The 18,864-nt window shown below is 37.5% G+C and overlaps 1 protein-coding gene across 1 annotated transcript in view; it reads left to right on the plus strand.

Annotated features, from left to right (window-relative positions):
- Nucleotides 1-18,864, plus strand: part of LOC129779321 (plastin-2) — a 73,838-nt gene that overhangs the window by 1,193 nt on the left and 53,781 nt on the right. The window lies entirely within an intron of this gene.

Consider the following 18,864-nt stretch of genomic DNA (forward strand, 5'->3'; position numbering starts at 1 on the left):
GTGTGCATGCGTGTGTAGGAGTTTGACTGCGCGCCTTCAAAAAAGATTCGAAGCGATTTGCCAATCATCAGTATGATTCATTGTTGCAAAATGTGAAAAGTCTCACACAATCATATTTATTGTCATTTTTGAGCAATTCCAAATGAAATCGACAAATGACAAAACATGATTATTTTTGGTTGGGTTGGAAGCAATATGAGTTTTCCACAGCAATTGGGAATTTATTGACTCAAGTGTAATTTTTGAAAAGGGCGTATCGATTTTAGTAAGAGAAATATTTGTTAATTTATATTTAAAAAACTTTGAGTCGTACCGAAATAGTGTCTTAGAAAGATTTATAGAGTATTGGTGTTAAAACGTGAAAAAATATACACTTAGAAGAAAAAATAACAACCTTTTTTTATTTACAAAAAAATCAATTTGCAATATCTAAAATATGTATTTTTATTTTTTGTATTTTTTTACTTAATTTAAGTAATGTAATTTTAAAAAATGAGTGTAAAAAATTTTCTATGGTAAAATTATTTTTGACGAACTTTCTGGAACATCGAGTTTTCATGAATTTTGAAAACTTCGTATTTTTGTATACAGGTCGGACTCGATTATATTTGATTCGATCATATACAATTTTAGACTCGATTATATACAGTTTGGAAAAATGTTTTTTTTCATATTTCAAATATGATTTATTTCTAGAAGAAATGTTACCTTTTAACGTTAAGGTGAAATTTAAGTGGCTACATGTACAGTGGGATAAAAATTAGGCGTCGTGCACAAATTACGTAACAGTAAAAATCAGGATTTTGGACCCCCTCTCCCCCTACGTAACGCAATTTCCTATCTCAAATACACAGAAAGTAACGCAACCTCCTTTTCGGATCATTCGCATTGCTTTTAATCGATCGGATATGGTTTGCTGAGCTACTCCAAGTGTATCTGCAAGTTATTGTTGCGTTTGTGACGGATCTCCAATTCTTCATCTTCAATCTTGTTTGGCGGTCCGGAACGCTCTTCGTCTTCCAAGTCAAAATTACCACTTTTAAACCATGCAAACGACGTCTGACACGTTCGCTCAGTTGGAGCATGGTCACCATAAACTTCTAAACCGCAAAAACACTCGGTACGAAATATGACATATTCGAAGAAAACTGTTGTTTACGCTTCGACTTTTTGACATATACTGAAAAAGAAGCGCAATGACAGTAGCTTTCCTACGAATGTCTGGAAATTTGATTCACTGGAATAATAATCAAGTTACGTCATCTGTTGTAAAACCGAAGAAACTTACCGGTACACCTAACAAAAATTCGATGTTCCACAATGTTTGGCAAAAACATTTTGGACTTTTTTTTTATTTTCTACATGACTTCTTTTTTATATGAAAACAAAAATTAAACAAAAGTACATATTTTAGATATTGCAAATTAAAGTTTTTTTTTGCAAATAAAAAAAAGAGTACTAATTTTTTTTTCTGTTTTTTTTCAAATTTTACCATCTATAACTTTTTCTAAGACACTATTTCAGTACGATTCATAGTTTTTGAGACATAAATCATCAAAGATTTCTCTTACTGAAATCGATACGCCCGTTGAAATGGTCATTCGAAACAAAAATACATGTTTTTAAAATCTGCATTTTTAGGATGATTTCATTTGGAATTGCTCTTTTATAATAGTTCAAAGTATTTGATCCCATTTTTGACCTAACCATCCAGAGCCAACGCCTTCCGAAGAATCCGACAGAACAAGTAAAAAGCAGAAAATGATTTTAAGCACGTTTCTAGTTCGTCGTCCGGAGCAGTCTGGGGACCAGAAGATCGAGCTGCAGAGTTCTTACGACGCCACATTCGCCTCTTTCCTCCGATTTCAATTCCTTTCCTCCTTTTTGTTATTGTTCCATCAAACTGCATTATTGCACTTCCGCCTTGAGTTCTTCAGCGCACTGCTTTTTTACTCACAACTTTGCCTGACGCTCACAGGATGTAAATTCAGGCTATCATCCTGTTTTCACCCATTTTCCGGCCGGCGATTCAAACCACCAGCAGATGGGCGGTGGCGGCGACGGCGACTGGATTTCCGTGTGTGAATATTGTGGAGAATGGTGCTGCGCGCGTGTTGGGAGTGTAAACAGTGGCATGCGTACAACATGGGTTCCGGCCACGCCTGTGTTTGTGTGCGGGATAGTGATATGTAGCCGGCTCCGGACCCCACCAAGAGCCAAACCGGCGACGAGATCTCATCGGAGAAACGTGACAGAATGAGGTCAACTGCGTGTGCCTTGCCACCACTCTTTACCACGCGGTGTGTATACTCCAGAAAAGAATCCCTCTTTCAAAAGTGTACCAAATTGACAGTGGCAAAGACAGATGAAAAATGAATTTACTATCTTAAAGTGTGTAAAGCGAGAATTTTATCCTCAAGGAAACGAAAACAAATTAAACTGTGGACATGTCTCCCACAAGCTTTTACCTCCCCGGTCCAAACGCTGCTGCTCTTGCTTGCGCACAAGAAGAAACGAGTTCATTCATTCTTATGATTCATAGAATTGCCTTACTGACATTGGTTCGGTGCTGGCGATTTGTCAAATATATTCAGTGCTCGCCATAAAACAAATCCTTCACAGTTCCACCCACACCAAAGCCAAGTTGAATGCTCTATATGCAGTCCAATATTGTGACAGACCATTCCGCGGCGAGAGGTCAAAAAACTGTGCAAAATCTCCGTCCAGGAAAGCGCCGGAGGAAGCAAATGGAATATGGAACGCGATGCAAAATCCGCTCGACACAAGGAAGGCGGCCAACAACAGCAGCAGTGCAACATATGGTCTCACTCGGCCTGTGAGCGTGTGTGTGTGTGTGCCATCGCGATTGTGTTCTGGTTCCGTGTTTATCGCTTGCAATGCCTACACAACAGCCCGAGGCTGCTGCAACCTACAAGCTGGTTGTCCAAGACGTCAGAGCGTTCAGAAAACGAGTTGCGCTGAAGTGGTAATGGACTCGCTATGGAGAGCACCGCTAGGGGATTTAATAGGGATTTTTTTTTCGAGATGTTACACTCGGCGTTTGAGAATCGACTGATGCAGACGTTTCTCTTCAGTAGCGGAAGCCGCTTATGTTCGCCTGTTGACAGAAATGTGATTGAACCTGCCTCGATTGATCAATACACAGCATGATGAATTACAAGATGCCCAGCAAAAATAATTGGCGCCAACGCAATCTGAAGTTAATTACACCCTGAATAGACGTATGAAATCTGATAGTTATCTTGGATTTGCGTCTATCCCCTTCATTATCAAGCATCTAATCAGTTACCTCTTCAAATACGATCTTTTGGAATGAGATGCATTTTGATTCTTAAGATCGCCTGCGCTGCCAGTTTAACCCTCTACAGCCCAAGCCCGCCTTTAGACGGGCTTCGCGGATTCTCTTTTCAAATTATTCAGACATTATTTCCAATGTTCACCCCCACTAGAACGTCTTTAGAATATTTTCATCTATCACACATACACATTGTTTTTATGCTGGCAGCTTTCTGCTAGGAGTATTTTATGTTGAAAGCCGGAAATTTTAGATAAAAGTGGAGTAGGTTTTTTTGATAAATAAAAAACCAACTCAATATGGCACAACGTAAACTAAGAAAGCTATTACAAGACGAGAAAGATGAGAAATTCCATCATTACCTCACTGATTTTTCGCCAAATCAAGATACTAACTACTCGCTATGGAAGGCAACTAAGGATCTAAAACGGCCTCAGTTACAGATCCCACCGTTCAGAATGCCCTCTGGGAAATGGGCCAGAAGTGATGATGAAAAAGCAGCTACTTTTGCAAACTATCTTCATCAAGTTTTCACCCCGAATCAATCGGCACCTAATGAAGAAACGCTCGAATTTTCTGGTGCAACAAATCAAAAGAAAATGAAAATCAAACACCGACTGGTGAGACACGTTATCAAAAATCACATCAATGTGAAAAAGTCACCCGGCATTGACCACATCAACGGACAGATGATCAAGGAACTACCAGATCTGGCGATAAAACATCTCACGAGAATTTTCAACGCGATGACCCATAGAGGATATTTTCCACAAGCATGGAAAATTTCTACCATCATTATGATTCCTAAGCCAAGGAAAAACGCCCAGAAAGTGGAATCTTATAGACCTATCAGCATCCTTCCAATCTTCTCTAAAGTGTTCGCTGTGAAAAAATTATCCTAATAAAATCAACGCCCGAGATTGAAAGATTGATCCCGAATCATCAATTCGGATTCCGAGCAAAACATGGCACTATTGAACAAGTGCACCGATTGGTAGAAGAAATTCGTAAATCATACGAAGGCCGCGGATATTGCTCAGCGCTTTTTCTTGATGTAGCTCAAGCATTCGATAAAGTCTGGCACGAAGGACTGCTCTATAAAATTAAAAATATGCTACCTCAATTGTATGAAATTATGCGTTCTTATCCACTGGGAAGAAAGTTTCAAGTTCGGTATAACCAGGCTCTATCACCAGAGCGAGAAATTTATGCTGGTGTTCCAAAGGGCAGTGTCCTTGGACCGATTCTCTATCTCATCTATACATCTGATCTCCCGATTGCGCAGAACTTAATGGCTACAACATTCACAGATGACACAGCAATCCTCAGCAGTCACAAAAAACTGAACGATTGCTTCACGGGATCTCCTGGAACATATAACGGTAGTGGAAAAGTGGCTTCAAAAATGGAGAATTAAAGTAAACGAAACAAAATGTGTCCATGTTACGTTCACACTTAATCAGAACACATGTTCACAAATCAAGTTCAATTGATCTGCAGTGCCCCAATCGAATGAAATAAAATATCTCGGTGTACACCTAGATCGCCGTCTCACCTGGAAGAAACATATAGAAACAAAGAAAACGCAACTGAAGATGCGAGCAAATCAATCGGGAGGAAGTCGAAATTAAAACATGAGTTCAAACTACTCCTATATAAATCCATGCTGAAACCTATTTGGTATTACGGCTGCCAACTATGGCAAACAGCTTCAGCAAGTAACATCGAAATTATCGAGAGAGTACAAAATAAGCTGCTAAGACAAATTACTGGGGCCCCTTGGTACATTCGCAATAGTGTCATACGTCGAGACTTAACAATGGCGACGGTTGAAGAAGAACTTCATAAAACGAGGAGGAAATATGCGGAAAAGTTAAAGAATCATCCAAATCCATTAGCAAGGCGACTTGGTCAACCTATGGTTTCACGTCTGAAGAAAAAAACGTTAATTATTTAAAGTGGTCAAACGTTATTGTTGTGCTCCAGCACACATGTCAAATTTTAACTATAAGATTTGATAACAGATGTAATTCATTATTATGTTAAAACCAAATGCATAACCAAATATTGTTATTTCCGATTCATGGAAGATTCAATAAATAATTGTATAGAAAAAAAACTTGGACGGTAAAGGTTTAAGAATGCTAAAAACCTGGCTACAACGATCATTTTCTGACCTAGGACCACGTCTCCCATTTCTGTACCGGGGTGTGAGTTCAAAGTTTCGAAAACGACAGCGTTACATTCCGAGTGGTTTTGAATGTAAATTTAACTTTGTCGGCAGAACGGTGGATTATAAAAATCACTTCATTTTAGAGATAAATTGTCCAAGAGTTATATGATTGTTACTCATTGATCCAAACACTTGTTTCAACAGCTTAAACGTTGCTTGAAAACAGGCTTTTGAAATCACCAAATCTGTATATAAGCCGGAGCCTGTTCGAAAATCCATTTAGCAATGATTTCCCCCAGGCCATTTCCGTTTCTCTTTTGCCACCGATCTGAATAAAGCCTAAACTTGCGGAAAACGATGTTTGGATAATAATTTCAGATGGATAGCGATGAGTCAAATAGCAGTCAACACGAAATGTTTGATCACGGAAGGGGATAGAAAATATTTTACCATATCTAAAAGACCGCTCTGGTTTACATTACATATGCATATTTGTGAAACCAAACCAGGGCGGTGAGATCTCATCAAGAGACTATTTTAAGCGCTAATATATCTTCGAGTAAAGTGCGAAACGGGCGGAATGAGAGAAATAGAAACTGGATTAGTGAGGTGATCACAGTGCTTTGCCTTGTTGAACAATAGGGGAATAAGAGAAGGGAGTATATAATTTGTACTGGATATTTTCAAAGAAGAATCGATTCCTGCACCGGAGATTTTGTTGTTCCGCTGGTTTGCACAGAAAAGGATCATGTTGGATTGTGAATCAATCAACGTTACCGAACATTTCGAGTGAATTCGTGCGGGAACATCTATGGACTCTGGAATTGTGTTAACATTGTCTTCACGGTTTATCCCCTTAGTATCAGCAAATTATTCATATTTGTGAACCTAACACAGTGCGGTGAAATTTTACAAGAGTCTATTTTGAACGTTAATATCTCTTTGTTCGTTGAGGAAAGTGGCATAGCAAACATTTCATTCGAAAGATGAAAGGTCTTTGAGTGATCTTTGTTGCATACGTATTGTTTTGGAAATAAACCTTTGAAATCAAAAAATTAAAATCTATCTTGATTGTTCTATGGGTCAATTATGCTCGCTCTGACGAATCCCATTTCTATTTTGGTAACGAGTTGAACGGATGTGCAAAATTGTTCACCTCAGAATACATCTGCAGAATATGCATGAAAGAAGCTCTATGCTTGTGCTTGCTTCGATTTCTCAAAGATATTTTAAAATATTCATTCATTGAGAATTGATTTAGATGCAATTTCAAGAAAAGATTAATAAGTCAACGAAAGCCCTACGTCAGCTTTACGGTTGTATCGTAGATATAACCTATCTGTATTTTTTTCTTTGGGAAATGGCGCTTTTTGGAAGCGTTGGAGATGCGATTCCGAAAAACTACTTTCAAGTTCAGTGTTTCAGTGTCGCTCTAGACAGCGAACACCAGCACTACGTGTTAGTGCTGTGGGCTATATTGAAAATTTGCCCAAATCGACTTTTATTGCTTTGCGAATCGTACGCGCCCCTCACTCAATGCAAGCATTCATTCTTCGGTCTAAATTCTATAATACAGTGGAACCCCAATTATTCGCGAGCGGATGATCCGCTGTTCGCATTATTCGCGACAGCAGGTTCCATAGTAAATCCATAGGCCCTCCTGAAATTTGTCAGTGAGTGGTAGGCTCATGCTGACTTAACACCGACCATTTAACGTTACAAAACGTTCTGAATCATTTACTCCTGGAAACTCTAGAAAAGTTGATTATAAAACACTTATCTAATAATTCACCTTATTTCACTTGCTTGAAATCGGAGTAAACAGACGGTACGCTTCCTATTTATCGATTTCTGTTCCAAAAAGGGCACATCACTTTGAAGGACGCCCATTGTATACACGACATTGTTTACTAAAATATGCTTTGCGGCCGCAATAATCATAAATCGTCCTAAAGAGATCGACAGAGATTGCGTAAATTGATTGAGAATGCCACGACGACCGAGACACGGTCCAATAACATAAATACTGTAATCAAAACAAAATCAAACCTTCCAAATTGATCGACAAAAATGCCGTTCTGCCACTGGCACGGAGTTTAAAGTTCCAAACATCCAATACCGCAGTGGCGCACGTCTATTCAAATACATACGCCGTAGAATGGCGTTCGCTACGCCCCGATATGGGTTGAGGATCGTGAATAGTTTATATCTGAAGTCATTCCTAGCGAGTCATATTTGCCTCGTGTCGTTCCGACCTGACCTGCCCCCATACCCGGCCAGCTCATGTTGTTTTTATCTCCCACACCAAAACTAGTTTCCGTACTCGTCGTAGCCCTCGTCACCGTCGTCTCGCGTCTTACACGATCGCAGGCAGCTGTCGTGTTGTTGCACCAGAGAAAAACATCCATTTATCGTTCGTGTCCAGCTGTGGCTATATTGGCCACTCTCTGTGGTGCGCGGTCTTGTGGAACGCCACAAACACACCAAGTTTTATCAATAACTCAGTCATCGGGAGCACTTTTTCACTTACTCAACTCCTCAGGGTCATCACTGGCCACAAAGGAGTAGCAACGGTCGTACGATGTAGGCATTAGTCATCGCAAGCCTACGCAACGCTTCCGCCTAACTATTCTCAGATGTCGAATGTCCTCGACGTTTCAAGTCATGGATTCGTTGCTAGACCAGATGCGTTTCAATGGGAGCAATAAAAGGTGGAATCACAGTCGATTTGATAGCGAAACGGAATGACAAGAACTCACAACAAAAGAGACCGTTCATAACCGCGGTGATTCCAAATTAACGCGCCATCAAAAACGTGTGCTGCAGTCGAGCAATTTATGCGATGCGACAGTGCATAAGTTTATTGATGCGATTATTGGTTCCCTATGGACAGCCGGTCGGCTAACTCGGTCAAATATAGTGTGTATTGGTGCCATCGGATGCGTTTCAACCGACGACCGAGAAGGCGCCCGGGAACTTCAAAGTTGGCGATTAAATAACAATCGTTTTCGTTTGCCGGCGTAAAGTTGCTTTTTTCGCACACATCAGCACAAATTGGAGGCTCTGTACACACGAATAATAATGAATGCGCGCTGCCTGCGGTTTGGCATGCGGAGTTGGCGCTCTAGAAAGCAAACGCGAGTGAGCTCGATTTGCATACCACATTACTTCTCCGGCAGTCGTCGTCGTCGTGCAGCACTTACTGTGTTTACTAAAAGTGTACTCATGGACACACACACATGCAGATTGGAAGGAATTCACACACAACACACTCTTGGGAAACAGTTCCAAGTTCTCGTGGCTCGCGCGGCAAACCATGCAATTAATCAACACTGCCCTGAATTGAGAAGGTTCCCCAAGTTCTACCCTCCCCCTGTTTGAGATAGCGCGCCACCACCAGCAGAGAACAATTGATGCCCGTGTGGAATAATTGTCGGGTCTGTCAGATGCATTGGCACGGTGCATAATTACAAGAACCGTGTGTGTGTGTTAATTTATCGCTGCTACAAATGATTGCCAGAATGTTGGGTCTAGATGTTGGATGATTCTGTGCCAAACCCGAAAATGCCTACTCTCTCTTTTGCACAAGTGATTAAGAACTAAATTATTTACTATTCCTCCAATTAACTTCTACACTCTACAAATATTATTTCCGATTTTTGGAAGGCAGCAATCGACGGATTTCACGCGAACTCGTCTTAGGAGTTTGTTGGGGGTGAAATGAAATTTAAACACAAAGCATGCTGGAAAAATGGAAGATTTCGCCCAATAGAGAAATATTGGGCGATTATGAAGCAGGCCCTCCAGAAGAACCCAAAAGTTGTCAAATCGGAGGCGGACTTCAAGAGAAAATGGATTTCTGTTCAAAAAAAACTACAACCTGACGTTGTACAGAACCTTATGAACGGGGTAAGGAGGAAGGTGCGAGCATACGGGCTTGGGCTCGAAGTATGAATAAAAGAAAATGCCAAAAGTTGTTTAATAGTTTTTATTTTACTGTCTTAAATTTTCAAAAGGATCGGTCAACTGGGCGAATTTCTACAGCGTTTTTTCCGTGATGCAATTTGATGTGACACATCCTTTAATAAATGTATCCACAAGTTGGGCTCCGCAAGAAGCTCATAAAGTAGGGATGATCGTGTTAATAGATGGAAAGATGTTTGCATCAATTGATAGGAAATAGTTCTACGCGTCTATCACAATTGAGAAAATGTTATCTTTCATGAGATAAACATTTGAATAACTGTAAAATGTCAAACGCTATCTAAACGCCCTGACTAGTTTTGATTGGCCCGATTTACGGTTTCCCCAACACAGACTTCTAAATCAATGTGCCTGGGATTTCCGTTTTGCAAATATATGCAAACTGCGAGTCCTTTTGTGCTCGATTGTCTTTGTGCAGACCGGAATATGTTTCCCTTCTAAACTGAGATGCCTGGAAAAATCGTCATTTCAGACACTAGAGGTGAATAAACTTTCACGGTTCGAGAACTAAGTAAACATGAGAAATGCAATGATTTCAAAGGGAAATGTAAAATACAATAATCGTTTGGCAATTCTTACGTTCAAAATTGTTTCATTTAATCGATAATTTAATCTATACAATACAAATGCTTACTAAAACAACGGTAGTCCCACGTCAACCTTGCGGTTATATGATAGATATAACTCACCCATTTTTTTCAAAAATGTATTTTCCCAAAAAAATATATGAATAGCTCTTACAATATCCAACAAATCGTCTATACATCGGAAGATGGGCTCTTTTAAAGGCAAAAAGTTTCTCTAACAACAACTTTTTCATGTTTTCCTTGAAAAAAATACAACTAATCCTAATTTTGTTTAAAGTCAATATAGCGATATAATAATGTATTCGACAAAGTTTTAGATCTTATCAAAATATGAACTTTCGTCCAAGATATCAACTTTCTATCCTTTATTATTTTGGAATATATAGCTTTTTTTTTTGGAGACTCCTTAAAAAATAATGTTTCACTTGTAACATTTTTGTGTTTAAATTCTCGCGTTTGACATGTTTCTAAATCGAAAAAAGTTTCCAGAACATGAAAATCACGATAACTTATACGTAAAAATGTTACGTATAAGTTCATTAATTGTAATTTTTCAAAGAATACATGAAAAAGTTGTTGTCAAAAAAAACTTTTTCCCTGCGAACGTGCCCATCTTTCGATTGTAAGGGATATTTATATCAATTTTTTCAGAATTTTAAAAACACATGTTTTTGAAAAAAAAAAAATTTTAGTTTTCAAAATCAGTTTTTTAGTTATTTTTTTTCAAAGATTGGTTTGTCTTTTGTTTTAATAAAAACCTAAATGATTTTCTACATTTCATTCTTTAACTTTCTTTTAAAAGTTGAAAAAAACTCAAAATTTCTCACAAAAAACCTATTAGACCTACAATGATACAATGAAATGTAGGAAATAATTTATGTTTTCATTGAAAAATATCAAACAAATTTTTGACTGAAAAAAAATCATTGAAAAAAGGTATTTTGAATATTAAAATTCATTTTTCTCGAACACATGTTTTTCTTAATTCTGATATGAATAGCCCATACAATTTCCAACAAGTTACCCATACGTTAGAAGAAGGGCATTTTTACAGGGACATTTTTTTTCGAACAACAACTTTTTCATGTTCTTCTTTGAAAAATTACTACAGGTCGGACTCGATTATCCGGAGTATTTAAATTTTAATTTTCGGAAATTTTGAATAATATTTGTATAATAATTCCATATTGAATAGCTAATATGGGTATCAAATGAAATGGCTTGACTAGCATCATATTTTTTTTTATCCCATTCATTTATTCAAGGCTCATTAGCATTTTAGATGTTACAGAGCCGAATTTTAATCGTGTACATGTCACATGGTTATCATATCTATAATTAGCACATTACACAGTTGTCATTCGCCAGTATTCCTTCTATACCATTACATATGGTACATTCACACGGTAGCCATTTAGGCGTAAGAATATTCTTTCTGTTCTTCCATTATCCAGTTGGACCACCGGACAGCGGAGACAGTTGGTTGATCATTGTTGAGTTATTTATAGAACAGCAGCCCGATGTGTCTTGCAGAGCAGAGCAGTTGTATGGATGAATCGATCTAATTTCGACCGTGGATCGATTCTCCATCGCTGATGATTGTTGCGTGGACGTAGCTATTCTGTAACAACACAAAGATGGTCAATGAGGGCCCTGAGTTTTGAACTCACGATCGATCGCTTACTAAGCGAACGCGCAACCAATGTGGCTACGGAGACCCCCTAGCATCATATGTTATTTATGAAAAATGCAAATCTAAGATGGCGGCCACTACAAAATGGCGGATTGCATATTTTCTCAGAACTCCATCAATATGGATATCAAATGAAAAAGCTTGACTAGTACAATACGGTTATTTATAAAAAATGCAAATCCAAGATGGCGGTCACTAAAAAATGGGGGATTTCATATTTTCTCAGAACCCCATCAATATGGGTATCGAATGAATGGGCTTGACTAGTAGAACACAGTTGTTTATGAAAATGCAAATCCAAAATGGCCGCCACCACAAGATGGCGCCATATATATTTGTTCACAACCCCATCAATATGGGTATCAAATGAAAGGGCTTGACTGGTAGAATACAGTTATTTATGAAAAATGCAAATCCAAGATGGCAGCCACTACAAAATGGCGGATTTCATATTTTCTCAGCACCCCATCAATATGGGTATCAAATGAAGTGGCTTGACTAGTAGAACACAGTTATTTATGAAAAATTCAAATCCAAATTTTTTTTTTTCAAAGCCCCATCAATATGGGTATCGAATGAAAGTGCTCGACTAGTAGAACACAGTAGATCATGAAAAATCCAAATTCAAGATGACCGCAGTTCCCAAATAAACAATTACTTTTTAATGGTTCCATTCAGCTTGCCCTGTTTGTATGTATGTTTGAATGATTGTAGGGTTGTGCCCATAGAAAATTGACCCCGTTCTTGCATAGTGTAGAGTTCTCCAAGTCAAGCCATTCCGCCATTTTTAGCGGCGGCCAAATTGATTTTTTCAAGATCATGGAATACGCAGTTTTATAATGACACCAGAGATAAAGATGTGTTCCAAATTTCAGATCAATCGATCAACAGGAAGGGGGTTAAATTTCTATCAATGTGGTACAGCGCTGCATACAAAGTTACAAAGTCACAAACGGGTCAACCTAGATAAAACCGTTTAATAAATAAGTGCAAATCATAATTATATTACTTTTACCGAGAGAAAATTGTTTTTTTATGACACGATTATCCGGAGGATTCGATTATCCGGAGTGGAAAAAAAATCAATACTCCGGATAATCGAGTCCGACCTGTATTAATGTTTAATTCGTAGCATTTTTACTTATAAATTATCGCGATTTACATACTCTGCTAACTTTTTTCTATTTAGAAACTTGTCAAGAACATGTCAAACGCGAAAATTTACACACAAAAATGTTATTAATAAAACATTATTTTTGTAGGAGTCCCCATACAAAAATGCTATTTATTCTAAAAACTATAAAAGATAAAAAGTTCCTATGTCGATGACATCAACTTTCTATCTTTTATTGGTTCTAGAATATTTTAATATTTTAATTTTATTTATTCTAATGAGATCTGAAACTAATGTCAAATATAATATATACTATATTGCAATGTTGACTTTAAACAAAATTAGGATTAGATGTAATTTTTTCAAAGAAAACATGTGAAAGTTGTTGTTAGAAAAACTTTTTCCCGGTAAAAGTGCCCATCTTCCGATGTATGGACGACTTGTTGGGAATTGTAAGGGCTATTCATATGTACAGGGTGGCGCATAAGTCACGCAACGCTCTCTTAAGGAAAAAAAATCACGATCGCGCTGCAACTATCGAGCGTGTTGGTTCCTAAGCGGTTCAATTGTCGACTTTGTTTCGTTTTTTATTCGAGAATAAAGATTTTGTATCGTGAGACATTTTTTTATACGATTTTTTTTTGTGCAAATTGGCAGCGTGACTTATGAGCCACCCTGTATATATTTTTTGAAAATAAAAAAAAAAATTTTTTTGAGGAAAATGAATTTTAATATTATAAATATTTTTTTAATTTTTGTATTTTTATGGAAATTTTAAACAATTTCCTGTATTTCATACTTTGACCATAATTTTTTTAGGTATTATATTTTTTGAGTTATAATTTTTTGTAAAAAATCTAGAAAAAATGTTTGGTCCTTTTCAAAAAGTAGTCTATTTCTAAAAATACCCATGTGTTTACACCCACAATGTTTCACTGCTATCTGAGATGGTGCTGCCAACGGCCATTCGAGTTGGCATGAAATTCGTCATTTGAATTATAATTTTTTTTTCAAACTGTATATAATCGAGTCCAAAATTGTATATAATCGAATCGTATATAATGGGGTCAGTATATAAACGAGTAAAACCTGTGTATACTTTTTTAATGTGGAATCGCATGTAGATTCCATTTTGAATGTTACTTTTCGTAAATGGTTACGTTTTCACAAAGTATTTAAATTTCATTACTTTCCAAAAAAATATATCTCCATTTTGGTAGGTTTGCCACGGCACCATTGTACGTCGAACTTTATTAACACGTTGAGCCCCGTGTCGGTCCCTAGGGGCTAACATTGAGCTTTTCGATAGAAAAACGTTTATCACTGGGACTGACAGTTACTAAACATGGAAATAAAATAGAACATGGTTTGTTTTCGGATGTTTTACGATATATATTCTTTCTATACAACAAATATCTTCGGAAGCGAGGACCGACACTGATATTGTGAAAAGACTCTCGATGCGGACCGGACTGAATGGGAAGCGCAGCAAGAACAATCCGACGCTCAATGTGTTGAATTGGAAGGGTTTTCCAATGAAAATTTACCAACAAATATTGAAGGAGGATGTTTTAAGATACAACAACAGTGCATTTGAAATTGTTATTTTTCATAAATGGTTCATTAATGTTCCAACAACTTTATCGAACATCACAATCAGACATTTGGATTTCGGGCTACGATTTTTTGAAGGAAAGATCAATGATATTAGGGTCACTATACAAATTTTGAGTTCCTCGGAATTTATTTTCGTGAATAACCACTCGGTTTCGACCTCATCGAACATGTCTCTCAGTTGATTGTGCAAAACCTACGAATGGGAAGGAAAGAATACTGGAACAATGAGAGGGAGGCAATAGTTTTTTTTTGTGCCGCGTGTTCAATCCAAACGAAGCTCGTTGAATAACTAATGGGGTTCGTGCAGTTGTCGTTTGAGCGGTGTCCGACGGGAACGGTACAAGACATCCGTGAGCGGCGGCAGAAAAAGACAAGCTGACTGCGCAATACTACTACTACTACTGCTCGATGTACGTGAATACTGTTAGTACGCAACATTGACCTTCACTTGAAGCTAGGCGTTTATTTGTTCGTGATGATATGCAATGAAGATTTATTTTCTGCGATGGCCCGACAGGTGATGTAAGCAATTAGCTTGAATCATATACAACGAAGAAAGCTGCAGAAAAACATTCTCGCAACAAACGGCGAAGCAAAACAAAAAAGAAACACAACTATCAAGCTTTTAACTTCCACGTCAAGTAGCTTCACTTAAAACAAAAAAAAAAACACAACTTGGCGTCTCATCTTTCGTCTTTTCACATAACCACATACAAACGTACACTCGGAATCAGTGCAAACGAAGTGTGTAAACATTTGAGAAGCGGGGCTATGAGACTCTTCCCATCCGCCACACGCGACTGCAGCGCCACCTCCCTGTTGGAAGAACTATTTTTTTGCTCCGCTTGGCTTTGCTACGTTGCGACATTTGTCTCTCGAGAATAGAACTGTCCGTACGATTACACACCCCATTCGAAAGCTGGAATTTTCCCTGCTTTTTAACCGCCTTCAAAGCGCGGCAAAGTATTCACTGCTGCTGCAGCAGCATTTGAGTGATTAAATCCAGACCCCGCACATTCGTCATCTCGAGAGGGGCTGGCAGTTGTGCATCTCAAATTACGCAAACTAATAAGTGGCAGCCAGCAGCTGAATGAGAAGATGCTGCTGTTCTATTGGGTGACCCCACCTGATGCTACTGTTTGTTCTGATACGAGAATTGTTTTGAAATTGGGGAGTTCGGATACAGGAACTGGTTAGGTTAAACACAAGCCAAATGTAACTAAAGGGACCGCAAAGCGCCTCGTGAGTCGTGATGCGCTCGACAAACAACCAAAATGGCGAGAGCGCCACAATTGAAGTTTTCTGCTGTTTCCTTTCACAGTTTTAATGTGTAGGTCTCGTATCGTATCGTAAGGTGCAATGCGGTTGAGGATTAATTGTCGGAGAAGATCTGAACGAACGCCGAGAGTGTATTGTATTATCGCCCTCATCCGTGGGTTCGATGCAAATACAAAAAAAAATAGCGGATAAAGGAGTAACATTATATCCAAATACTAGCTGACCCGGCGAACTTCGTTCTTCCCAAAATTGATTTATTGATATGATTTCTTTCGTACATTTACGTTTTCTTACTAAGCGAACGTTCGTGGTTTCAATCGTAAAACTCTTCATCGATTGCTGTTCTAAATTATTTCTAGTGAATATGTTGGTTGTTAAATAAAAAATAACTAATGTATTGTAAGTAGACCTAAATGTCGTTAAGATCATTAAAATTGATCGAATGTGATAAATAAAATAGAACGAATACAGCGATTTTTACGAGTGTGGTTGATGTTTATGCTGCGCATTGTCATTCGAGAAGCAAATGTGAAACGTTCGTGACTCTTGTGTTCATATTTGAGTTTGACATATTAAGGAATAGAGCGCCAAGACGATGATCACCGACAAAAACAAAACATAAACCATTCCATTTTCTCAATTCGATGTACTTCATTCACATAACTGACATGTTAGATCTCTTAAAAGTTAAATGTAAAATAAAATATTTTTTTGTAGTAAAATAGAAAAATTAAATTAAAAAATCAATATCAAAAAATATCAATTGCAAGCTCGTTGGTGAAGAATCCTCGTTTTTCGTTCTCAAGATGGACGGCTAAATCTACAAGTGTTGGGCCCCGTTCATGAATTGGGAAACCAAAGGTATACCAGACAACTTCATTGGAACCGATGTACCGGCCAATTAGGTAGCGCACTTTATCGTCGTTGTAATTCAACCGAGAAGTATTCACATCGGCATCCTGAATTTAGAACACAGCCCATATTAATTCCCTTATTCAGGGACTTGCAAATGTATTTATTTCTCTTCACCGTACTTCAGAACTCAACATTCATATGAGCATTGAATTTTCTACTCAGCTGAGGCGGATAAGGCACTTAGATTGTCAATGCCAATATCTGCGTTGCTGGTATTTTTGATTGTCCGCCATTATCAGTATTTCTTCGCTGATATATATTGGATATTTGCCAACGCTTGAGATTGTGTCGTTGGTGAGATCTTTAGAAAAACATGTGCAGTCATGACATCAGACTATGCGTGCGTTTTGATCTGACAATAGTAAAAGCTGTGTTGGTGTTGCTTGTGATAGCGTCTCGCAAGTGAATGCATTCTTACTCACACCGCTTCTAGATTGAAGTTGTCATGTCCGTGTCGAATCATCATACGACCCACATAAAACCCACTGAGCGCACACTCTTGTATGTTTCGGCTCATCTAACCACATTGTCATAAATATTAATTAAAAATTAGCAATGATGTTCATAATGAATGAAGTACCCTTGGCGGGTTTTCGTTGTATAATATTTATGCAATATCCGTGTTGGCTCTTCGGAGCTGCCGGGGAATTTTTCGTCAATGAAATTTCTTCTGACTTGCACTGTGGTCATACATATTGTAGTGATTTTTCCTGTTTTTCTGGCGTTTTCATAGTTTTCTCAACTAAGTGTTGATAAAAATGACGCAAATAATACTACGTTGAGACGTCAAACGTTAGGAACGTTAGTACCATTTAAGAAGACGATGAACTCTAGATTATTATTTCTTCTTCAAATCTCAATTTTTCGCGTCGCTGTTCAGTCACCTATTATTTGACTTTTAATAACGTAAATAAATTCGTTCCGTTGGAAAAACGAACGACGTTGAAATACTTTTGATATTGTTCACACAACAATACTAAAGCCGCAATTGATGAACAGGGGATGAGGTTGAAAATTTTTAGGGCCAAATTTGAAAAAAAAATGTTTTTCTGCATAGGACCCTTATCGGTTTAAAATATACAATAATCAGTATCCTAGCGGTATCGTATATAGATTACGACCTATTCTCATGTCTACCAAGTTTTTGTGTATAAATTCATTAAAATTGGCCGAACCCTTTCGGAAGAGTTTGACCATGAACAGCATGACACGAGATTTATATATACAGGTCGGACTTGATTATATACAGACTCGAATATATGTGATTCAATTATATACAATTTTGGACTTGATTATATACAGTTTGGAAAAAATATATATTTTTTTATTTCAAATATGACTTATTTCAAGAAGAAATGTAACCTTTCAACGTTAAGGTGTAATTTAAGTGACTATTACCTGTACAGTGGGGTAAAAATAGAAAAGAAGAATAGATTGAGAAGATTTTGCTTGAATTTTCACCAAGAACTGTTTATATCGATATTGCAGTCAAATTAGGAACGATAGATGTTGGGTGTCAAAGAACAAATTGTAGAGCGATTAAAAAGCTTCAATTTAATTGATAAAAAACAATCAAGTTTAATATAAATTTTTGGGATGAAATTATTAATAATACATTAAAAATTATTAACTTTTATGTTTTTCACTTCGGAAATGTTATTCAAATCCGCTAATTTAGATTTTCCATTACTGTATCCTGTACCAAATTTTCTCATCTTTTAAATGACAACAGAATCGTCTTCTGTAGCGTACTTTGTAATGTAGAGCCAGTTTGAGGCAACAGAGTCCGAAACAAAAAAAAAGAGTTCTATAACTCTGTCATTGTTGAAATTCGAAAATATGCGTAGAAGGATTTTTTTCATCAAATATAATCGTCTATCACCTTCTGAGATAAATTTATTTTTTTCATGTGAGAAAGGTGTTTTCTGACTTTAAGGGGATGAATTAAAAATCAAATTATTATTAAAAAAAAACAAAAAATACATGCAAAAAAAAACGAATAAAAAAAATTTTTTTTGACTCGATTATATACAGCATTTGATTATATACAGTGAAAAGAAATCAGAAACTGTATATAATCGAGACCGCGCTGTATATATAGATTGTTATCACTCGTGGATGGGATATAGCGGAATACGGGGTCAGGGGACAGATGGGGATAACAATTGGGCCAAGCCTGAAATCAAC

The sequence above is a fragment of the Toxorhynchites rutilus genome, chromosome 1 (genome assembly GCF_029784135.1).
Source record: "Toxorhynchites rutilus septentrionalis strain SRP chromosome 1, ASM2978413v1, whole genome shotgun sequence".
Classification (NCBI taxonomy): Eukaryota; Metazoa; Arthropoda; class Insecta; order Diptera; family Culicidae; genus Toxorhynchites; species Toxorhynchites rutilus.